Source organism: Sinohyriopsis cumingii, chromosome 14, assembly GCF_028554795.1.
Source record: "Sinohyriopsis cumingii isolate HCF-2022 chromosome 14, ASM2855479v2, whole genome shotgun sequence".
NCBI lineage: Eukaryota > Metazoa > Mollusca > Bivalvia > Unionida > Unionidae > Sinohyriopsis > Sinohyriopsis cumingii.
The window spans coordinates 74,776,990-74,798,925 of NC_142974.1; the positions used below are offsets into that span (position 1 = coordinate 74,776,990).

At 37.1% G+C, this 21,936-nt stretch overlaps 1 long non-coding RNA gene across 3 annotated transcripts in view; it reads left to right on the forward strand.

The window, feature by feature from the left end:
- The first annotated feature begins 616 nt into the window (after positions 1–616).
- LOC149784169 (uncharacterized) overlaps positions 617–21,936 on the forward strand; it is a 176,365-nt gene continuing 155,045 nt past the window's right edge. For all 3 annotated transcript variants that reach the window (XR_016413784.1, XR_016413786.1, XR_016413787.1), the window contains exons 1-3: positions 617–1,003; positions 1,532–1,653; positions 5,577–5,691. This is a non-coding gene — a long non-coding RNA (uncharacterized LOC149784169). The remainder of the gene's footprint in view (positions 1,004–1,531; positions 1,654–5,576; positions 5,692–21,936) is intronic.

A 21,936-nucleotide genomic window follows, 5' to 3' on the forward strand; every position in this document is an offset into this window, starting at 1 on the left:
AACGAGGGCCATGAAATACATTAGCAAATCCCTACAGTATTTAAGGCAGGCGATTACGAATTATTTAAACCACATTCTTCATCTGTCACAGATTTTATAATCATTTTGAAGTGGCTGCTTTATCTCGAGGAAAACGAGCGGTAAGTGTTATATAAAACAAAATCTTAATAGCAATTTGATCACTTTTGCGTCATTTTACAGTAAGAATAGTAACAAATAGAGGATAATTTCTTTTCCTACGTTAGGCCTAATACCTGGTATGTTTCTTAGTGTGATACACACACACAAAAACCAAAACAACACCAACAACATTTTAAAAAACCCACAAAAACGAGTGGCGCGCCGAAGCCACGGGCTAACATGTTTTTTTAAATATTTATTTATAGTATCAATCACAAATTGAAATATATCCAGTATTAGCGTTGGAAAAGAAAGTTTTATTTTTGTTATATTTTTTTAAAATTATCTCGTCCTAGCGAAACACTTTCTGCAAATGACCTTAATAAAGGAAAATAATAAATTAACCTAAACCACTTTGAATGTCGACCGCAACTTGTATTTACACGGCATCATGCGCGGAAGAAAATACCAACTGAACCGGGATTTCAAACAGCAGATGAACTTGATTCATTGAACTTCATGAGCACAATCAAACAAATGCAACAGTGAAAAAGTGGAACTATGAAAAATCGAGAATGTTAGATTTGCGGAGGATTTATTCCGAATTATTGTCTGCTAATAAAGGATTCATGTCAGTTGCTGTGTCAGGGATGCCCACACAGCACGCCGTCCAAATGTGAAGTTGCGTCGTGCTGAAAGACATAACACTGTGCCATAATTTATCTTATGTCATGTAAAGAAGCTGCTTAAATTATAGTATTTAAAATTTTCTTCATTTTGTAAGAGCTCAAGAAATTAATTCTGGTTTGAAAGACAAGATGACGGTAAAACTCAGAAGACGTAGCTGTACAGTACCGTTGGTGTTTGAGACATCATAAAAAAGGTAACTGCGTTAACTTCGCTTTTTGTTTGGTAATATGTTGGAGATCATCTTTTGCAGATCTTCTTTGAGCTTGGAGTAGCTTTTACATTCTAAACATTTTTATTTGCACTTATCTGCTTAACATGTATTGCTGGGATATCATATAGAATATTAAATCAGTATAATGGTACTATATTTTAAATATTTGAATGATAAATTACTGATAAATGATATAATGATAAACTACAAAATAAATAATTTACCCATTATCCAAAATATGTTAATTAAAACAAACATTGAATGTAAATTCAGATATAATGAGCAGTTGTAAGAAGTCAGAAATAACATTTTATCACTTGAACCAGTTATGTGTTATCATCATCAATTGTAAAATAAACCCATGGAGACAAGTATGCTTAAATTCTAAAATGAACACACACACACACACACACACACACACACACACACACACACACATATGGTATTTTAATTTAATACAGAAAAGGTGACATTGATATATGCAGACCAATCGTTTTTTTTCTTTTTCAGATACAAATTAAAAAGCCTAATTCTGAGAGTTTCACCTACAACATTCATGATGGGAAAGGGCCACTAATTAAGAGCTGACATATGTGGAAGAAAAATACCATCCATGTTGAAAAGGGCTAGAGGTAATGTGAGAAAACATAATTTATCAATCTGAATTAACATTATTGTTGCTATTTTATCTCAACTGGTCAAAAGGCTAAGTGGGTTTATGTAATGGTCCAGAGTGTGTTATTTATTTCACATCCCTTCTGTCTTTCAACTGTAAGAAATTAGCTACTTTGGAGTCCATAGTTCTGATCAATTTGTTTATATAAAACTTGGTTTTGGGCTTAAATCAACATCTTGGATGAATCTAATAATGAGCAAAATCCAAGTATATACACGAGGTGATCATGTATAAGATTAGTTGAGTTCTTTTAACCAGCCTAAAAGCCATACTTCCACAATATAGACTAAAATCATTAAGTTGTCCTCGAAGTTTGATGAGTGTTAACCATTAATAATAATAAAGTGATCTTTCACCTGACTGAGCATGTTACCACCGCATGCAGTATGTATGCCTATAGTGCAGTTTTTACTAAATTTAGAATACATGCTTATATAAATGAGATCTAGATTGAAGAAGTGAAGATGCATACAAATACACGAGGTTATAACCACTACTGCTGATTCAAGTTTGATCATACTTGGCCATTGGGCTTGTATAGTCAAGCTTCACAATGATGCTTATTATGAGTGTGATAAAGGTATGTTAATGAAGTGACCTTGCATCTGATTGGCAGAGTTTCTTACGACTTGCACAACAGTGTTTATGTTCAAATTTAGATCTGACTTGTTTAATTATTTGCTTGTATGTCTGAGGCTGTAAGCAAATTCTATGCAAATAATGTGGTGGTTCTACTTCTCACTCGCCATTCTTGCTACTGCTCTTAAAACTATTTCTCATTAATTTTATCAGACTTGGTAAATAGATTTATCTCATCAAGATATAGCAAAGGAGCAATTTTGTAAAAAAAATATTCATTCATATTAAACTCAAATTCTGCATCTGATTGGTTGACCTTGCAAATACTATAAGGGCTCTATTTCTGACAAAAAGATTATTTTGATCTAATGTAGCAGAAATGCTTATATGATCAAAACATCTAACATATTTGATAACAAATAAGAAATAGTTTTTCATGTACATTTGATAAACATTGATAAATCGGTTCATATCATTAAAAGCTTGGAAGAGTTTGATTACATGCGAGACCTTCACATATTAATCATGCTTTATTTAGATAATTATTTTTGTCAGGATTTAGTAAAATAGGTAAAATCAATATGGACTGGTTTTGTTATGTACAGCAACACTAGTTGTTTACTGAGTACTGAGGGAATTGGAGTAAGGCAAGGGTACATTGCAGTAGGTAACCTGGTTGACTTGATAACAGGATTGTAACACAAACATTTTTATCAGGAGTCTATCATACATACCATTGATTCACTGCAGATCCTGCCCCCATTAGTTACCTTTTAATACATAAAGCATTTGGATTTTTTATGTCACAAATCCCATAGGGATTAAAATTAACATCATAGGTCTCACTGGATAATTTTGTATTTTGACATACACCTAATTTTTAAGGTAGAAGGCATGAACCTAATTATCACAAGCCTAGCATTTCTAAATTCACACATAAGCTAAATCTATAATGTGGTTTAGATTTACTTTGAGTTAGGCATGGAAATAGGTTGGCTTGTTGGTGACTGCCTGTCACAGTTAGATGAGCATTGGAGATCAAATGCTTGATCTGCAAATGAGCTGCTGACCTTTATGTGTGTCTGCTACAGAGGCAAATATAAAAAAATCTAGATGGTTGAGGGTTGATGTAAAAAGTATGCTAATTTGTTATAGTACTAGTGAACTTTATTCATGCATAAGCCACATACTGATTCTTTTAGCTGCCTTGTCACAGAAAAATATTGAAAATAGCTATTTCTTGTCAAAAATGAATGTAAAATTTAGGAGATGGTGGCTGTGATGGTTCAGTATAGAAATCAATAGCTGCATCAGGAATTAACCTGATTACTGCAGTCAAAATCTCACATGTATGCTTTCTACAAAAATTATTAGTTTGTTTTTGTTAGTATCTTCAGTGTAAAATTATTCTCATTTTTCTGTAATTGGTCATTGTCGGATGAAAATTCACCAGATAAACTGTCCAGTGAGACCATAAAATACACAATTAGAAAATAAAATAAATTTATTCTAGAAAGAAATATTGCATGCAACTCTGTGACACAAATGAAATTAATGAGAAAACACTTAAACAAACGGCTAACATTACTCATCTGGCTTATATAACTTAACAGTTGGCCATTTCACTGTGCAGTAGTCAGGTATATCTAGTATTGTAAGAACAGAGCCTAAACAGTAATCTCAAAACTTTTATCAGATCAATTGCATACTTAGGTTTGGAAAGTATTACATGGGAATTATGTTAATTTTTAAAGATCAAAATGTACCTGCATGTTTTGACCCTACCAGAACCAAACTAAAAGCTCAAATGTGTGCAGTGCTTTTGCTCGTCACAACGTAATTGGGAGTATAACTGCTAACCCTACCCTCTAGCACACATTTAAGATCTTTAGAGTTTTTAAATACATCCTTCTAATTATATAAGTTTCATTACATTGGTTAATAATTAGTCACATGTGATGACACTTGTAACTAATCAAACCACAGCCACTGAGAGCAGACTAAGCACTGATATTTATATGGTACAGTGGCAATATACAGTCTGTCTGCTGCACAGTTAGTTACCTGCCCATTAAACTGAAAACACATGAAACAAACTGGACAATTCTGAAAGCCTTGAATTTGACTTTATTTATCTGTATGGTAGAACAGAACATGAGTTGAAAAGCTTTTAAAGAAAGACCTTGATATCAAACCTAATAATAACTGCAGGAGTTATATTATGGATAATTAACTGTTCTCTCAGTTTCAAACTGGGCATTCCATCCCATGGGGTTCTAAATGTAAACCAAGTGTAACTGATATCCTAATGAACTGTAAAGACCATAGCAGCACAACAGCAGGGGACCAGATATGTCCAGATCCAGGAATCATAGACCAGTTTCAAACTGATAATGAGCCACATAAAAATTACACATCTGCTAGAACTTATGTGATGAAGATAACTTAAACTGCATTATTATTAATCCTCCTCCTCCATATCATCATAATTGAGATGCATCATATATGTTTTATTGTAAAATAGTTTATGCAACATAATTCAGTGAAGACCTTTACTGCCAATTTACCAGTGAACCATTTGTTTCAATGAACATATTTTATGTTGTAACAAGGAGCATCATTTAAACATTATGAGACACTTATCATACCTGTATATGAAATCGTAATACTAACACTTATAATTGCAATACTACTACTAATAAAAACACCTGCACTGATAATTTGATTATGTTCAATTGGACTTGTATCTAAATGATCACCAGCTGTATGAAAAGACATATTTTAATATATAGATATTGGATGGAATACTAGTTACCACAATTGAATAGTCATATGATAAATGATGTATTATTATTTTAAGCAATTTATATTTGCAGTGAAACATACTTTTACATTATCTTCCCTTAAATTTCATTTATAGAGCAGTATACTCTGCATTCATTAAATTACTGAAATGGTTAATAATACAACAACAAATACTGCAACTTCCAGAACCACAAAAATCAAAAGATATAAACAAAAACTTCCCTACATGTATCAACAGTTGTCACTTTATAGACAGAACCATGAAGATTTAGGACAGGATGTTAACAAATTAGGTATTCAAGTTAAAAATAAAAAAATACCAAGTAAGCTTACTACCAAAAAAATCAAACATTAACAGTGAATTTTAGTACATTCCCAGGAAACAGAATATATAATTTTTCTTAACTTGATCTGATACATCTTAAATCTATAGAAAATGATTCATATTGTGTGACTAAAATATTATGTAAACAAAAATTCCATCACTTTTTTCAGATGCAACATGCATACCCCAACCCATCCTTCTTGATCATAAAGTATACCAGCATTCCACTATAAGATGGGGAGCTGTAGTTGCTCAGTGGTTAGCTTTCTGGACCTGTGAAATAAGGTAGGTTCAAATTCTACCATCGGACCAACCTGGGTTAGCTACCATGGTGCGTCCTTGGGCAAGGCACTATACTTAAAGTGCCTTGGCACTAAATAACTTACTTGTGTTGCTTTACCATAAAAAGCCAAACCAAACACAAAACAACAATTTTAAAATATGAGTTGTGTCACTACTAAGTAAAAGAAAATCATACTGAAGAAATGTTTTTGTTAATACAATTTAATGGATCTAAAAATCTCTTTCTTCTGCAGGAGTTTAAAATGTTAAATTAAAAAGGTCATGGAACACATTGCTTTGTTCGTACACATCAGGCTCCGTATCCCATATCCAGCTAAAATTTTCAGTAGAGTCTGAATAAAAAATATTTTAATCTGGATGATAATATTCTTTCTCCATTCATATATTACACCAGCAAGATTGATCCAGATAAGATTACATTTTACTATAACACTGATGATGAGTATGCCTCATAACAACTGACAAATGTGGAGAGAATGGAGTTAAAATGAACTCTGATTTCTTTTCAACCATAGCACAAGATGATCATTTATTATGAAAAAACCTGAATAAAGTTGGAGTTCATAACCATGACAGTCTTGATATAATATAAATTCAATATATTATTGTTGTCTTGAGGTATAGTTCTGTATATTACAATCTCACACAAGATCAGGGTATATTTTAGTACCATACAGTTAATTCAGGATTGTATTAATACCTATTCTGGTGAATGAAAACTGAATAAGTTTTACTGTTTCGGAACCAGTTGCAATAAAGTTCACTACACAAGAGAAAATATGACTTTACTGTAATATCTAAAATGTAAAATCTGCAAACAGAATACTTGCTTGACTTTACACTTCAACTATATCATACTATTTATTTGAAATGAATTTATACAAATGGCATTAAATTGGGTTTCAGGCTGGTAATGACAATGGTCACACTGACTTAGATCCAGGGTTGGCAACCTTGTCACCAATTGCCACAAGTGGCAAATTGGCCATGTAAGTTTGGCTCAGTTGTGGCATCGTATGATGTTTTTCACTTCTCATTCGCCACACCTGTGGCTACATTGAAAAATAGTTTGCCCACCTCAGACTTAGACAACTAGTAAATTATGAAAGAAAAATGTCATTAAATTATGCTTTTCTGGATTGCTAGATTAATAAGTTATTGTTGACTTGAAGTTAGAATATTATGTCAGTGAAGATAACACTCACAGTGACTTTGACATTTTGAGCTTTTTGTGAAGACATTGGAATTATGTGTGTGAAGTGCTAGATTAAGTGTGTGTGTGTGATTTGGATTTGTTACATTACAAAAAAATGTAATGTAATTTAAAGAATTACTAGTTTAAAAAAAACCTCAATCATATCATGGATTAAGTAATGATTAAATTGTATTGCAAAGATCAAATCAGCAAGGATAACACTCACAATGACTTGGGTATTCTATATCCCTAAGAACATTTTTGGACCTATACTGTATAAGAAATTGAATCATGTATTGCAGCATAAGAAAAATTTCTCAGGCATGGAATTAGAGTCTTAAATACAGAAAATCAGTACATACAAAATAAACGTGTTGGTATGTGAAGATAACACTCACTTGACAATATAGCCAAGTTCTTATAACAAATGATATAACTATATGTAGTTTGCTTGTAAAATAAGTTAGGAATGAATATTAATTATATAATTTAGAATAGAGAAAAGCACATTAAATTCCATCAATAAATATTTTGTGCTTAAATAAAATCTTAAACAAAAATGTACAAGTCCAAAATATTTTGTTTTAGTGCTATGTCTTACTACCCAAATAACGGCCATGTATACGTGTTCCAATGTCAATTGTCATCGGAATGAGTAGTCCAAGTTTCAGGAATAGCTCACACACTTGGCAGCCTATATCGACACTCTTCCACTAATTTATGTGTAATTAATATACTTACAGTGCTGTCTTTATCCTGGTGGAGTGAAAATGTGACACTAGCAAATGGACACATTTACATGTTCCATTGACATACATTTGAATTTGTTGCAATGCAACGGTAGTCGAGGTACGCCAAAGTTTGTTTAAGTAGGTTCATGTGGGGAATATGTTTCTTGAATGAAACAAAACATTGCTTACAGTTCCAATAGGCAAAACATATTTTTATTTGTTTCCTTAAAGAATAATGTTTCAGCTTAACCCGATTTTGGCATTCCTGACTTTCATCGCTTTCCAGCCAACTGAAATGTGGGCCAACAAAACTTGAAAACAGGTCCGGTTCTTTTGTGAGAATTTGAATTTATTAGAGAAAAGACATCAGGATAAGTAAAGTCTGACAAAAACATTATAACTTTACTTTGTAGAAATGCATTGTTATTGGTTACCAGTTGTGTGTGATATTTTTGAAAATTTGACTTTCATTACACTGTTAGTCGACATCAAAACGCTCCACACAGCACCCTTCGTTATGCAGTAAGACCCATCAGCCCCCCAACAAATATATTGGGTGATGTGTCTTATGTTATCGGACTAGTCCAAAATATTGCTTAAAGTTTCTAAACTATATACAGAACAGTAAGAAACAACTTAAAGAAAATAAATAACTTTTAAAAAAGCTCATAGTAATTGCAATATTAGTTAGAAAGCTGCTGAGCTGTCTTCATACATGCAGCCCACAACACCTTATATACTTATGACATATTGCATAAAAACCCCAGCTTGTTAGAACCTTTAAACAAACATGGGACTTAGTATCGCAAAAGTACATTTAGTAAATCTGCACAATAATTATATTTAAAAAATTACCAACTTAATAGTTTGCACATTAGTACCTAATGATTTTATAGCCAAGAAGAAAAAAAGTTGATTTCTAGTGGTACATGCCATGTTTACTGCTGCTGCTCATAGCAAGAGTTCGAAACCTGTGTTAAGCTATGCACTTTTACAGTATGATCGAGATACACCACATGACAAGATTAGTCAGCATGTGTTTGTATCAAGTGAAATAAAACAGAGAAAATCAAAACTTAAACACAGTGACATACATAAACTTAATATTGGTATAAACACATTGAGAGTAGTGAAGTGGGACGATATAGCGTCAATGGGACTTACCATTAAAAACCACCCTGGGACGATATAGCATCAGTGGGAAATTTAACATTGTGGAAACCCCTGGGATGATATAGCATCAAGGGGAATTTAACATGGGAATATGGGACTGTATAGCGTCAAGGGGAATTTAACATGGGCAAAAAAAAAAAAAAAATCTTGGGCCTGTTCAGCATCAAGGGGAAATGGAGCAGGGTCGGGACCCTATTTTAATAAGGTCCTGACCTGATGGGTCTATGGAAATGGAACAGGCGAAAATTGAAACAGGGAGGGGTCTCAATATTTTATTTTTTTTAAAACAAAAAATAAAAAATAAAAAAAGGGTAGGCAGTGAAAGTCAAGATCTTTTCGAGACCTATGAGTGGCCCTGAAAAGGGCCTTTGGGTTTATGTTAATATGCCCTTAACATAAAGGGCATCTGTGACTTCTTCTTGTCCTTAGGCTTCGCCTGACTGCAGGACCATAGACTAAAACTCTTTTGAGACATCCTTGCCTCTCCATATAGATCCTACGTATCCATAGGCTGGTATCTGTCCTATGGACAACTGTCCACTTGGATCGGACGTACATCGGTATGTCTGTCCTGAACATCATCGAAGACACAAGCGTAGAAGGCTGAACGTTGGTCCACATGTTGAGGCGCCGAGAACAGGTGAAGGAATGCAGTGAACTGTACTTATTTATAGGGAGAGGAAGGATTGAAACGGAGTTCATTGACCAATCCAAACACGCGTTACAAAATTCAGTCAGCCCACATCCAATCCGAAGAGAGCAGTCTGTGACGTCATGTGGTCTATATAGATTTGCTAGCACCTGTGTGCAGTCAATTCATGCGACAGTTTTTCAACATGACGGAAACTCAGAAAACGATAAATTGTGGTGCACCAGCTGTGGAGACTACCCAAGGGAAACCGGACTTACTTTCAGAAGAGGTGAATTGGGATTTTGTGGATTTTCTTACCTCGCAAGAATTTGTTCCAGAACCTTCGTCACCTTCTCCTTCATTACCACACGTGGATAAATTTAGACAGAGACAGAAAGAAGAATTGGAGAAATTTATACAACAGCAAAAGGAAGCGGAACAAGCTTTTCTCCTACAGCAACAGCAGCAAAAAGAAGAGGTAAGAAAAAAACAAGAAGAAGAAGAAGCAGCAGCAAAGAAACAAGGGTGTGAAAATCAAATGGTCACGGTACTGTTAGACATTTTAGCGGAGTTAAGAAGTCTGAAACAAATGTTATCAGACTTCTTTATTACGACCAAAGAGAATACGACCTTCCCGAGCTAAACACTCCAACCCTGTGACTAAGCCTCCCGTGCCACCCTTAGTGATTTCAACCAAATCATCATCATCAACACTACGCAGTCCAGAAGTAGGCCTTGGCCGTGGCAAAGGCTTAAGGCAGTTAAAGTTGATTGCTTAAACTCACCCCTACACCAAAAAAGGCCCTTTTCAGGGCCACCCACGTCTATCGAAAAGAGATAGACTTTCAATTGCCAACATCCATTCAAACTATAAAAAAAAAAAACATTTTACCTCTATAGTACGTGTGTATGAGTGTGTGAGTGTAGGTTCTTATTTTAAAATCAAAACCCAAAGACACTTACCTTTTAATACCTAATTTATTCTTTTATGAATATTTACAATCCAATTCACAATTCACAACAGAGCACTTTAAAAAGTTCATAAACTTCTTCAGTCTCATTGTTCACTCTCTCAGTTTTTTGAATTTCTTCACCACCACAGTCTTTTCCTCCTATTCCTCCTCACTTTCTTCTCTTCTTCTTTTCTTCTCCTGTTTCTTTTTCTTCACCTGTTTTCGTCCTCTTCTTCCTCTGAAGAATCCCTCTCTTCTTCTGACTCCTTGTTTCTTTTATGGGCAATCTGGAGACCAATGTCCTTTTTCTTGACAATAATAACAGGTATCTTGACTTTTGTCTTTTCTAGCCCCTTTTTTTCTTTTTTGACGGTCTGGACACTGTGAAGACCAATGCCCTTTCTTCTGACAGATATAGCAAGTGTCTTGCCTTTTATCTTGAAAGGAAGGAGAGTAGTCCCTCGGCTGGTCTGAAGAGAATTTTTGGATGACCCCTCGCAAAGCTCTGATGAAACGTTCGATCTGGGTAGTCTCTTCCATCGTTGTGCTCGGTTTGAGAGTGAAATGAATAGTGAAAGGACAAGACACATACCCTTTTATATACGCTGGTCTGCTATGACTATAAATTAGTCCATGGTGTTTAAACTTTAGTCATTTGACTTTTTGCTATCAAGATGAAACGATCCAATTCATTTGAGAAGAAAGAAGAAGAAAGTAAGAGGCAGAAACGTGCTTTATCGCCTCGTACCAGGGCTGAAGTCTTGGCACAAATTCATGCCAGTGATTTGGAAGAGGACATGAGTGAACCAGAATCCAAACCCTCTAAACAAACTTCACCACCCTTAGTCAACCCTGAAAAGTACAATTCCATTCAAGAGACGGAAGAGCATCCCTCTAGAAAATTTAGAACTACAGCTTACAAATACACGGTGAAGTTTAAAGATTTCAAGTCCGAAGTACTGTTAGAGAAAGCAGAAGGGTTCATCACCGAGATGTGGATTGAAATGCTCAGCATGTTTGGCCTCTCCACCCTGTCTGAGCGAAGGACAAGAACGAGTGCATTGTTCAACTGGTCTGCGCACGTTCGTCAGCCCTGCCTGTTACCAACAACATTTGAAGATGCAAGGTTCACAGAAGAAATGTGCTTGCCAGCTGCTGAGATTGTGCCCTACCTGTGGACAAGGCATACTTACCAATAATGCCAAGGCACACCTATGTTGAGGAAAGAAAAAATGTCACATTTGCTGCCACATCGTGGACTTGGAACACGAATGCTATGTGCAAAAATACCAACCCCAACCAGAGAAAGAGATCGGTCACAAGAAGAAAGGCAATTTCATCTTTTTCGATTTTGAATGCATGCAAGAGACTGGTATTCACATTCCTAATTTCTGCGTGGCTCATCGAGCGTGCGAGAAGTGCATTCAAGAACCTATTTTCAGTCATTGCCCTCACTGCAGCAAGATTTCTGGAGGACGTGACAAAATCTTTCGAGGACCAAACACGCTAGCTGATTTCGCTCGATGGGTCTTACATCCCATCGACAAGACGTGGAGCCAAGAGGACATCGAATGTTACGGAGATTGTCATCGTCATGCCACAGTGATGGCTCACAATTTCTCCGGATACGATGGACAGTTTCTTCACAGATACTATACAGAACATGGCTCCGAACGTCCTAAAGTCACTTTGAATGGAGCCAAAATCATTTTCATGCAAGTGGGACAAGTACAGTTTAAAGATTCGATGAGTTACTTAGCCATGCCTTTGAGTCAAATGCCTAAAACGTTTGGAATGACAGAAATGGCTAAAGGGTGCTTTCCACACTTTTTCAATACGGAAGCCAATCAACACACCGTTCTACCCCATTTGCCTGAGGCTCACTATTACGACCCTGACAACATGCGTACCGAACAACGAGAAGCTTTCTACGCTTGGTACCAGGCTCACGCCTCTGACCCTTTCGACTTTCAGGAAGAAATGCTAAAGTATTGTTGTTCTGACGTGGACATTTTACGGCGTTGCTGTGGAAAATTTCGAGAACTGTTCATGGAACACGGAGGGGTCGATCCTTTCAAAGAAGCTTGCACCATTGCCAAAGCATGTTCCTTAGTGTACCGGCAACGATTCATGCCTGAAAACACCGTGGCTGTCATCAGTCTGCAAATGACCAACTATGTCAAACGTCAATACTCGGTCAAAGCCCTACGCTGGTTACATTACTTGTGCGACAAGGAAGACAAATGGATTCAGCATGCCCGCAACGGAGGGGGTGAAAAGACCATCAGAATGCATTCGGTCGATGGTTGGGACTTAGAAAACCCCAAGATTGTGTACGAGTTTAAAGGTTGCTTATTTCACGGATGCCCCGTCTGTTACCCTGACCGTGGCACTAAAAATCAGTTTTTACAATGAACCATGGAAGACTTGTACCAGGCCACATGTCAGCGACGCCTAAAGTTAGAACAGGAAGGATACTAAGTGGTGGAAATGTGGGAACACGAGTACCATCACCGTTTGAAAACCGATCCCGAGTTTAAACACCTCGTGGAAAGTTACCAGTTCATGGACCCCCTGAACACGAGGGATAGTTTGTACGGAGGAAGGACCAATGCCACCAGTTTGCTGTACCAAGCCGACGAAGAGAAAGGAGAAGAAATCAAATACTTGGACATGTGTTCACTGTATCCCTACGTGTGCAAATATTGTCGCTTTCCTGCAGGGCACCCACAATTGTTGACGGAACACATCGATTTGAAAAACATTCGACAATACGAAGGCTTGATCAAATGTAAAGTTTTGGCTCCCACTGACTTGTATCATCCCGTACTACCTCACCATTGTCAAGACAAACTGATGTTTCCTTTGTGCCGTACTTGTGCTGAAACGTGCAACCAAGACCAGCCTTGTCAGCACACCCAGGAAGAACGGGCCTTGACGGGGACGTGGGTCAGCGTAGAATTGTTCAAAGCTCTGGACATGGGATGCCAACTGTTAGAAGTGTATGAAATTTGTCACTTTCCCAAGACAGAACAATACAAAAAGGGTGACCCCACTCAGAAAGGCATTTTGGCAGACTACGTGGATGCCTTTTTGAAACTAAAGCAAGAAGCCAGTGGTTATCCATCCTGGTGTCACACTCCCGAAGACCAAAAGACATTCAAAGAGAAATACTGGGCACAAGAAGGCATTACTTTAGATCACATCGAGAAAAACAAAGGCAGGCGATCGTTTGCCAAAGTGATGTTAAATTGCTTGTGGTGTAAAATGGCACAACGACCGTGTTTACCCAAGACAGAATATTTGACAGAACCTTCCTGCTACTTTCAGATGATTCACAACAAAACTAAATTCATCAAACACGTGGACGTCGTTTGCGAAGATTTGATCTTAGTCAATTACGAAGAAGATCTGGACTTTGTAGAAGCCGATCCTTTTGGAAATGTCATCATTGCAGCTTACGTGACAGCTCATGCTCGCTTAAAACTGTACGAAGCTTTAGAATTGTTAGGGGAACGCGTCCTGTACTTTGACACGGACAGTTGCATCTACATCGATCACCCGAGTCAACAACACCCTAACATCGAAGGAGACCGTTTAGGAGCCTGGACAGACGAGCATTCTGACGACAAGATTCTAAGTTTCGCCAGTGGCGGTCTTAAAAATTACGGCTACGAATACCGGGACAAACAAGGAGAAGTGCACACGAAGTGTAAAGTGAAAGGATTGACTCTGAATTATCGTACCAGTCGAGTGGTGAACTTTGGCGTATTGAAAGAAGCTTTGCAGTCTAGAGAAGATGAACACTTTAAAGTGACCACCTATCAACCGAACAAGATTGTACGTTTACCCACTCACCACATCGTCAGTCGACCCTTGGAAAAAGTCTGTCAAATCGTGTATCAGAAGCGAGTGCGGCTTCCCAATCACTTTACATTGCCATATGGACATGTCGGTATAAAACATTGGTTGTAAGTGGATAGCCACTCACCAGAAGCATGACTACGCCACAGCAAGAATCAAGTGAGAAACCTGATGAGAACTCCAAGTTCAAACCCTACCATTTTCCAGTCTTCTTACCTGACTATTGTGATTGTGCCTGTCGATTGGACACATTTCAGAAATAGTTTACGGATAGGGAAGGATTACCTTCTTCGCATGTTTTAGCTAGAACAGGATTTGTCTACTTGGGACCTGAGTCAGGATTGGGATACGAAGTACAGTGTTTCGCTTGTGGACTGAAGTTACGAATGGATCTATGTATCTATAAAGGTTCATCTATTCTGGAACACACTCGATGGTCTTTGCACTGCCCTTACCTTTCTATGGCCTTTCCACCCATTACACTATGGTACAATTATGACGGTACCTTAGAGACAGTACCTTCAAAAACTAGATATAAAAAAGGAACGATGTACAAACTTGAGACTGCATTGTGACTAGCATAAAAAGGGGCTATGGTCAAGATCGATAGTTCATTGTGACTACCAAGACCAAGTGAACAAGATGAATACTTTCAGAGAAACACAAAACAAGTTCAGAAAGGCACAATTCAAGTTTGGGGCTTCTGAAGTCGAATGTGATTGTGAGCCTTGCGATGGGAACGATGTTGTACGCTGTGACCTTAGCGATGCCGTAAAGCATCATGAGAACTTTGTTCTCACTACCCCTCTCATGGAAAGTGATGCTGTGCGTGTCAAACCTGAGGGATGCGAAAGCGATGCTGCTCGTCCTCTTGGACACTTTACTGGGTTTCATTTTAAATGTGGATGTTCACCTTCACGTCTACCCCCCTACGGATGTCATCCAGCCCTGAGCAAACTCCTGTCCATGTCACCCAACCCTCATCGAAATGAACCTGTGAAAGACGAATATTCGTTCCCAGTGTGTTTGTCGGAATACTGCGACTTTGAAAATCGTCTTCAATCATTCAAAAAGGAAAATGGCCTAAGTATCTGGGAGGACCGATCCCCAAAGAATTAGCCAGAGCCAGATTTTTCTACTTGCACGAAGGGGATAAAATCATGTGCTTCAGTTGCGGTGTGTCACTTCACCACTGGGAACCACAATATTCGGCCTATCTAGAACATGCTCGTTGGTCACCGAATTGTCATTACTTACCCTTAGTGGGACCGAGACATTGAAGTAACTTACCATGTCGTTAAAGAAGAAACCAGATTGGTTAGGAGTCAAATGTTGGACATCATTGAGACCAGTATTTAAACTTCATTTCAAAAACGATATTGAATCATTACCTAAAGAACTGCAAGAGAAGATTTACAAGGAAGTTTGTCAGGGGCTTGCCAGAGTGAAATCTCAATGGGTAACTGTAGAACTTTTATTCGGAGAAATTCACAAGAGATAAGTGAAAAAAGTCAACCAGTGTGTTAGATTTCTCTGGGTCAAGGGTGCATTCATACTATTATATCGCTTTAGACCGTTTACATCAAAAGAGTTCAATGAGATTCTTGAACGTTACCCTGAATGGCAGTGGTCTGAAATTACTCACTATGTGGATTACTTTTGCTCTAGGAGAAGATTGTGAATTGTACGTTTTAAGTGATGATCTTGGTAATATAAGATTTTAGTCTTAGGGGGATGTTTTCTCTTCACGTCCGCGCTTTAACTATAAGAACCCACAGTATTCGTCATTCAGACCGTGTGATCGACGAGAGAATATAATCCGAAACCGGCTAAGCAATGAAATTATCTAAATTACACTAATAAATACTTACATAAAATAAATATATATATCAAATTTGGACCAATGGCAAAGACAAGGATTCGGTCTCCCCGAACTCTCCATTTATGAGAGGCGAGTGTGATCGACGAGGGAATCTAATCCGAATCTAGCCAAAAGTATTACAAAATAAATACACTCACAAAACAAGTACCAAATTCTGAACAATAGAAAAACTCATTTTATCAAAACTAGCCCACTGACTGATAAAACTCTACAAACAAATATCATTAAATTAAAAAACACCTAGTTCAAATACCAGGAAGAAATATACAGGGGGTGGGTGGTGGGAAAAACAAAACAAACCTTCTCCACTTCTCCTAACTTAATACTCACCTAACACCCTAACTAATAGCTCCAAAAGTCTATCTTCTACATAGGTGACAGCTAAGACAAAAACTAGGTATAACCATATAGTCCCAAAATAGAACGTATAAGGTGGTCGCAAGAATAGACCATCAGGGATCCCCCGTATTAAGACCCTAAACTTACACATATAAGGTAGTCAAAAAAACCCAACGACTATCGGGCCCGGCGGCACAATGCTGCAAATATAACAAATATATAGAATACCACCCCAAAAATTACTTGTATAAGGTAGTCAAAAAAACCCAGTGACTATAGGGCCAGCAGCACAAGGCTGCAACCAAAATTTACAACTAGATAATTAGGACCCAAAAACAATTACTCAGTAAGATGGAAAAAACACCAACTCCATCCAGGGCCAGCAGCACAAGGCTGCAAAACCAATCGACAAATACTGTCACCTAAAAGCTAACATCGACCTCAATAGACTCTATCTCTCTTAAAAACAGCACAGAGTTTTTATGATTCAAAATTCCAAAGACGGAAATTTAGAACAAAAATACCCTGGATCGGAAAAACCCTGCTAACCTGTGGCAAGACAACTCCGCCCGAGCCTGACCACTTTCGCCCTTTGCGACGGACTGACATCAAAACACATACGTGCAGTGCACGCATCATAAATTAAAAATACGGACTAGATCGGGTCCAATCCCACTAGTCGCTAATCAATGCAAATGAATGACAGAGTGTGTGCTGGGTCCAATCCCACTCAAACAAAACATAGGCCTTACAATCAGATCGATGTGTACACAAAAGTACATTGACCTGACGGCCCAATCAATTAGTGTTCTGTGAACACAGATATGCCTGGAGGAAGTGGCTCCATTCCTTCCTCCAAGGAGTAATCAGTTAGGTGCCTGTGGCATCATAAACCAGTGGTACATGCTCAATGCGAAGCGCACGCCACTATAATTCAACTCAACAACAACAACAATCGTTCAGACCATTCCACGGAATAAACAAAGAAGATGGAGGTGACAAAATTATTAAATCTATTAAGAGATATCTATTTTTGGATAATGGATGTTGAATATGTTGTAGGAAGAATAGAAAAGGAATGGAGTGATGGAAATAGGCAAGACTTGTTAACTATTCAAGTCAAAGGACTAAAGGTGGCCGGAGATCTCATCGCAGGGATGATAGAAGAAGAAGTCAACAAGTCAAGAGGATTTACTGACCCACCTTATGTCAGAGTGGGAAGTTTGAAGGAAGCACTGGACCATGTCATCCAAGTCGGGTGCTTCCTGGAAAAAGTATTGTATTGGATGGAGTGGCGATACGTAAAATGGGGGTTCGACCAGTTGACAAAAACGGAAGAAGTAATGAGGAAAGTGCTGACGGAAGAGGTAAAGAACATCAAAGAAAGGTGGTCTAAGGAAAGAAAAGAAGAAGAAAATAGAAAGAGAAAAGAAAGCTTTGAGAAACTCAACAATAACTGGATAAGAATACAGGAGAAATTCCGAGTGATAGGTCATCCTGACTGGATGCCTGAGTCAGAAATAAAGAAGAAGATGACAGGAATATTGGTAAAAGTTAGAAGATGGTTGAAGAAGTGGAAGAGTTAGAAGAAGAAGAAACCCAAAGGCCCTTTTCAGGGCCACTCATAGGTCTCGAAAAGATCTTGACTTTCATTGTCTACCCTTTTTTTTTTTTTTTTTAAAAAAAAAGATAAAAAATAGAGACCCCTCCCTGTTTCAATATTCGCCTGTTCCATTTCCATAGACCCATCAGGTCGGGACCTTATTAAAATAGGGTCCTGACCCTGTTCCATTTCCCCTTGATGCTCAACAGGCCCAAGATGTTTTTTTTTTTTTTTTTTTGCCCATGTTAAATTCCCCTTGACGGTGTACAGTCCCACCCTGTTCAATTCCCCTTGACGCTAAACAGTCCCATATTCCCATGTTAAATTCCCCTTGACGCTATATCGTCCCAAGGGTTTCCATAATGTTAAATTTCCCATTGATGCTATATCGTCCCAGGGTGGTTTTTAATGACAAGTCCCATTGACGCTATATCATCCCACTTCACTACTATTGAGCATATATTTATAAATCTGAAATGGTTAATTAAAAATAGTTATTAGTCAAATTAACAAGGATGCCAGTTACTAGCTTTGATACTCTGTTTTTGTTAACAGAAAACATGTAGACTCAAGCCACATCTATAATGATAATTTCTGGCACTTTCAAGGCTGATATAGCCCTTTCATTAAAACCTGCAAACATTTTTGACAATTTTATCTGCACACATTGCTGTACATTTTATACACATCTGACTTGCCAGTATTTCTCCCAGCCATTGAGCTACCATTGGCAGAAGAGATCTTTTTGCGAAAAATATTTCCAAATCAAATCCTGTTTGGTTACTTGTAAATCGACATGGAATAGCACAACCCTAGCACAAATATTACTATCCCTACTTCGTGGAGACATTGAGGCTATGACATTGTAGCTACTCAACCTTCTGTCCTATGACCATTTTGAACTTTGCGCTAGATATGGCTGTTACCAAATACCGGTGTCTAAACAGTACATAGGTGCTTTCTGGAAAGATTTGCATGCAGTAAGATTGCACATCAGATCCACAATATTTCCATCAATATCAACACAGATTGGAGGGGGGCCTTTGAAATTGTTTCTACATATTTAAACAGGTTTTCAATGAATTGTTGCTTTTTGTTTTTATTAGCAGGTATTTATACATTTATAAAATGAGTGTCCTGTATCACAATATGTATCAATCTTCCTGCAAAAAGGTTTCCCTTGTTTTTTTGCTCCCAAGTTACTCCCATTTTATTCTTGATAAAAGTAGCTACCCCTCCCCTTACATCTCCTTATAATCATTCACAATTATAACCCCATTTAATTTTTCCTCATATGAAGTTATTAGTTCTTTAGTCAACTTATTATGTGTTTCTTGTATGAAAATCATATCATAATTTGTCTTGTTGTTTAGTTTAATTATTTTTTCCCTATTTATTCAGTTTAAATTTGCTGAGGCTATATGGAAGTTTTTTATATCCATTTTCGCCTCTCCACCAGGTTGTCGCATTTTTGGTTATACATTAAGTATTATTAGTTTTAATTCAGAATTGAAATATCACCTAGGGGATCAAATAGTAATTTATTAGTCAACATGTAGACCCACTCCATGACCTTCTTGAATCTGTAACCCAGAAATTCCGATTAACTATGCATCTTTTAGAATCCTACAATACATTATATAAAATATGGTAATGTATACCTTAAAACAATACTGCATTTTAATCCAAGTTTCCAATTTTGCAAGAAGTTGTCCCGCACATGCAAAATCATCTGCTACCCAATATGTAAACTTGTCGCCAGAACATAAATTCTCAATTCCCCAGCGTATAGTCTGTTTCTAAATTCTTTAGTAATTTTCCCCCATCAACAAGACGCAAACACATTGCATCCTATTTCATTGTTGTTTCTCTTCCACATAATAGCTTATTTTTAATAAAATGTTAAACTTTACTAATCTTTTTTCAAGATCACTTTAGTTTGCAAAAATATATCTTGTCATTTATTGGCATTCTACATTGAATTTTGTAAACTAGCTATAAACCTGAAATAGAATATTCTAGTGACAGTTGCCTCTTTTCAAATGGTAAGCATTGCTTTATTTTATTTTCGCCAATCTGTCAAATTCGGTATGCATTTTGCTTTAATATTTGAGATGGAAACCTTAGGTGCATAGAAATGTCAGACAGCATTGTACATCATGGATGGTGTCCAACATACTTTTATGATGAGAAAACAAAATCCCATTGTTTTAGTTATGGCCACTGATTTTAAAAATATTCATCCAAGCTAAATATAATAATAATAATAATAATGAGGACTTTGTATAGCGCCTAATCTTTAGAAGTTCTAAGCGCTTTGCAACATTCGACAACATAAAAACATACACAATGATATGATTACAAAAACAAACATCATGAAATTAGAAAACATAAAAAACATGCTGAGAATATTTAAGGTAGTTAACATTATTAAGTCTTTAAGTTTGTTTTTGCAGTCAGAATAAGTAGTTTTGAGGGCACTCTTGAATGGGATCACTGAGTCTTTCTGTCTAAATTCAGTGGGCAATTCATTCCATGTTGCTGGGCCCTGGTATGCAAAAGAATGCTGTCCATATGACTTTGTTTTCATAGTGAGAATAATGAGTATATGATTGTCGGAAGAGGAGCGTAAGTATCTTGCTGGTGTATACACATAGGTGAGGTCGGATAGGTATGTTGGACTAGAGTCTGTCAGTGAAACGTAGCACAGAGAACAAATTTTGTGTTTGATTCTGGATCGAATGGATAGCCAGTGTTGGGTACAGAGCAGTGGGGAGGTGTGCTCTGATTGTGGTACTCTAAGTATGATCCAAGCAGCTATGTTTTGAACATTTTGAAGTCTCTGCAGTAGATATTAAGATGAACTAGACAGAATTGAATTTCCATAGTCCAGTCTTGAAAGTAGTAATGAACACACAAGTGTTTTAGTGGCATCAACTGAAAGATATCTGAGAATGGAGCTGATGCGTCTCAGCTCAAGATATGCAGCCTTGCATATGTTCATGACATGTTGGTGCAATGTGAGAGTACTGTCCAGAGTAACACCTAGGTTTTGTACTGATTGTGTGAATTTAATATTGATGTTGCTGATATTTATTGTGTGAGATAAAGGATGTGAATGAGAAAGTCTTTGTGTTGTGATCAGAATGGCATCAGTTTTATCATCATTCATCTGCAGCTTTTTACAAGTCATCCATGATTTCACATCAGAAACGCACATCTCTACACCTTGGATGGTAGCATCAACTTCATTTGAGTGGATATATTTGTATATTTGGGTGTCATCAGTGTACAATTGGTGAGACACTGGATGATGATCTATGACACTTGAGAGCAGCTGAGTGTACAGAATGTAGAGAACAGGTCCAAGAACAGACCCCTGTGAAACACCACAACATAGATCAGCTGGGCTGGAGTGTAATCTATTTGCAGACACAATTTGTGTCCTGTGGCAAGGGCGATATGCAGATTGTACATTGCTAAAAAAACTGTTTTAATTCAGACAAGATACAAGCTGGGATCGAACAACCTTTTCTAAGATTTTTTTTATGAATTGGAGATTAGAAACCGGGCAGTAGTTCTTTAAATCGTTATGGTGTAGTGTTAGTTTCTTCAGCAGAGGTTTTACAATGGGAGTTTTGAAAAATGATGGAAATTATGCTGATGCGAGAGAGGTATTAATAACATCAGTTAGTGAAGGCAATACTGGATCTAAGCACTGAAGCAGCAGTAATGTTGGAATTGGATCAAGTTCACATGACTTTTGGTGCACTCTAGGATTATTACTTAAGAATGCATTTATTGGTGGTGAGAGACTAAATACATGACTTGATACTTGTGTTTAGCATTAATTGGA